General features: G+C 40.2%; 1 long non-coding RNA gene across 1 annotated transcript; it reads right to left on the bottom strand.

Annotated features, from left to right (window-relative positions):
• Window positions 1-1,622: 1,622 nt before the first annotated feature.
• On the bottom strand, window positions 1,623-3,277 carry LOC138896538 (uncharacterized). Its single transcript, XR_011409874.1, has 2 exons — window positions 2,624-3,277; window positions 1,623-1,938 (listed from the first exon to the last, which is right to left on the bottom strand). It is a non-coding gene; the product is annotated as an uncharacterized lncRNA (long non-coding RNA).
• Window positions 3,278-3,645: the final 368 nt, after the last annotated feature.

Genomic DNA, 3,645 nt, shown 5'->3' with positions numbered 1-3,645 from the left:
GACCCGTATCAACTCTTAATCGTCCAATTGTTCTTCTTGAATGACTTTTAAGGACTATATCTCGACTTCTGCGGGTATCACCACTTCAGTGCCGTATACCAACATGTATGGTGTTGGCCCAATAGATGTTCTCATGGTGGTCTGATAACCTAATAAAGCAAAGGGTAGCTTCTCGTGCCATTGTCTGTGATTGTCCACTGTCTTTCGCAGAATACTCTTGATATTCTTGTTGGCTGCCTCGACTGGTCCATTCATTTGCGGTTATAGGATGATTGCGGTGGACAATTCTGAACTTCTCGCAGATTTCTCTCATGAGTTCGCTATTGAGGTTAGCGGCATTGTCAGTGATGATGGACTCCATTATTCTAAATCTGCAGACGATGTTGTTTCAGACAAAATCCTCCACTACCTTTTTTGTGACAACTTTGTAAGTAGATGCCTTGACCCATTTGGTAAAATAGTCGATAGCTACCAAAATGAGATGATGTTCGTTGGATGTTGCAAGCTCTATGGGTCCTATCACGTCCATGCCTTAGGCGGCGAATGCCCAGGGCGAGCCCATTATATTTAACTCATTTGGTGGAACCCGGATAAAATCTCCGTGAATTTGGCACTGGTGACACTTCTGTCACTTAGGTATGGATACTGTCTCTTTCTATAGTCATCCAAATGTATCTAGCTCTCACAATATTTTGGCTAATGCGAACCCATTCATGTGGGGTCCGCACGTCCCTGCATGTATTTCTTCCAACAGTCTGGTTGCTTCAGTGGCATCCACATATCTCAGCAAACATAAGTGTAGGGTCATCCTGTATAATACTTCCCCGTAGAGGAAAAAGTGGTTTGCTAACCTCCTGAGGGCTCGCTTTTGATAATTAGTCGCATTTTCTAGGTACTCTTGGGTCGCAAGGAATTTCTTGATGCCGTGATACCATGGTTTACCATCTGGCTCTTCATTCATATGGAAGCAATAGGAATATTGATCCATGGTCCCTACCTCGATAGGGTCGATGTAGTTCTTGTCTGGATGCTGAATCATAGATGATAAGATTGCAAGGGCATGGCGAACTCGTTCTGAATTCAGGGGACGTGCTTGAACTCAATCTTTGTGAACTTTCTGCATAAATCGTTCACGCAGTGCAGGTAAGATAGTATCTTGACATTCTTGGTGGACCATTTCTCCTTGGACTTGGTGTATCAACAAATTGTAATCTCCTATGACCAAAAGTTCTTTGATGTCCATGTCGACTGCCATTCTGATTCCAAGGATGCATGCCTCGTATTCGGCCATATTATTGGTGTAAGGGAATATTATCTTTGTTGATGCTGGATAGTATTGTCCAGATTCCAAAATCAGGACTGTCCCAATCCCGACTCATTTGAAGTTTGCTACTCCAACGAAAAATATTCTCCATCCAGGATATGATTCTGCAATATCTGTCACGCCGCAAACCTGGTGAGGCGTGGCTGGCACCCGGTGCTGTACTGGCCCGAGCGAACCACTCTGTAACTCATGATCATTCGACCAAAACTAGAACATACATAGGTGAATTGGCTGAACTCATTCCTTTTGTGTCTATCATGGGCAAACATGGCCACAACTCATAATGTACAAGCGTAAGTGGGAAAAACACTGTATCACTAAATCATTTTTCTTAAAACATAAATACATATGGGCCGCCAAGGCCTCTGACATACTGTACAAAATGAACCTCTGTCTACAAAGCCTCTAAGATTATTTGACATCAAATGGGATAGGGTACCGGCGTACCCATAAGTCTGTAAAAAAACTCTGACACGATGACTCATAGACTCGGCTGCACTCCGACTGAGGTGGAGTCTTACTGATCCTTCGCTGAATGCCAATTTCGTCTACTATGAGGGCTCGTAAAACTGATTCTACCCATCTATCAGGACCTGCAGCACGACATGCAGCGTCTACAAATAAAACGGACGTCAGTACGAATAATGTACTGAGTATGTAAGGCAGGAAAGCATAAGTAAGAACAGTAATGTAACCAGGGATAGAGAATATATAACCTGTGACATCTGGGTACTTCTGAGGGCTACTGACATGAAATACATGATACATACATATATATACATAAACTTTTAAAACATACGCCTTTGTGGCATCACCATCATCATATCATACCCGGTCGTAATAGGCTCGGTAAAACGTACCCGGCCATCATAGGGCTCGGTAGAATCGTACCCGACCACGTGGAGCTCGGTAAAACCCAACTGATCAGTGGTTGCACAATAGGTGCCGTACCCGGCCGACTATAGCGCGGCTCGGTAGAGTAAAATAGATACATATATATGATGCATGTTGGACTCATTGGAATCACATTTTGAACCTTTCGGAGTGACGTAAGGTCGGTATCCTTCGTACACGTTATTAGGATTAACTCTTCATTAAGAATCTTATAAGAATCAGAAACTACCAACAACATTGATAATATACGAATAAAAGAAGTAACATCAATATCAGTCGTTTCATAAGAAGGGCAGCAATGTAAGTACTGCTAGCTTCTAAGAGTAGAGTATCTTTGGGAGTTCGTTCATTACATTATGTACAATCGGAGTCATGCAAAAGAATGAAGGGGATAGACTCACATACCTGGAGTAGGAAAAAATCCATATGATATTCTTGGAAAAGGTTGCATCGTACTCCTTTAGAATCGCAAAATCTCACGTTGCTACGGTGCTAAGAAATCTCGTTGGAATTGTTTTGTCTCAAGATTAATTTTCGTTGAAGCCAAAATAATCGTTGGAATTGTTCTTGTTGGATTGAGATTAACTGATACAGCGGTCTTGTACCTATTACAGAGTTATCGTTGTACACTCAAAGACACAATGTCATAAATTATACTAATAGAAATTTGATTCCTCAAAAAAAAAACAGTACGAAAGAAGAACTGCCGTCTCTGCACTTTGAGGATCCTTGAACGTGACATAAGCAACTTGAGATCGCTCATTATCACTTCTCATCTCAACAAATTCGATATCCCCAGAGAATGAAAAGAACTTCTTGATATCTTGCTCTTTAGCACCCAAAGAAACATTGCTCACTTGCACTGTCTTAACCGACATCGATACAAAGCAGACCGCGAGATCAACCCAAGAAAGATTTGGGGACTATCGGAAAATTAATTTGCAGGAAGAATCCAAAACGAAGAAGAGAGAGAGGTACAATTGTATGAATATTATGGAGGGGTGGGCTAGAAATGAACGTGTTATACGCAAGAGTTGGCAAATGGACACCTTCTTTTCCTTTCCAAGCTATGAGTCATTTTAATTTGAATGGGGGGACTGCCACCTCATGCCCTTAATCCTTATCCAATATAAATCCTTAATTAATTGGGTAATATCCTATTATCCAATAATTAACCAATGACCTACATAATTAAGAATTATCTCAAAATACTACTCACTTTTAACACATTTTATACATCTTACTATCATGGTCATGTGGTATAGAATAAATACATACATTATTATTTAATTAAAATATCCATATAAAAATACACATATTTTCTCAACTTTATAATTTTCCTAATCTCATATAAAGAGTAAAAATTCTCGTACTCTTAATTCTTAAATTGGTAAAAGGATAACTTTCTTTTCTTGTGAGAAAATAAT

This window comes from Nicotiana tomentosiformis, chromosome 7 (genome assembly GCF_000390325.3).
Source record: "Nicotiana tomentosiformis chromosome 7, ASM39032v3, whole genome shotgun sequence".
Classification (NCBI taxonomy): Eukaryota; Viridiplantae; Streptophyta; class Magnoliopsida; order Solanales; family Solanaceae; genus Nicotiana; species Nicotiana tomentosiformis.
The sequence above is the reverse complement of the archived record's forward strand: the minus strand, read 5'-3'. Positions and strand labels throughout refer to the sequence as shown.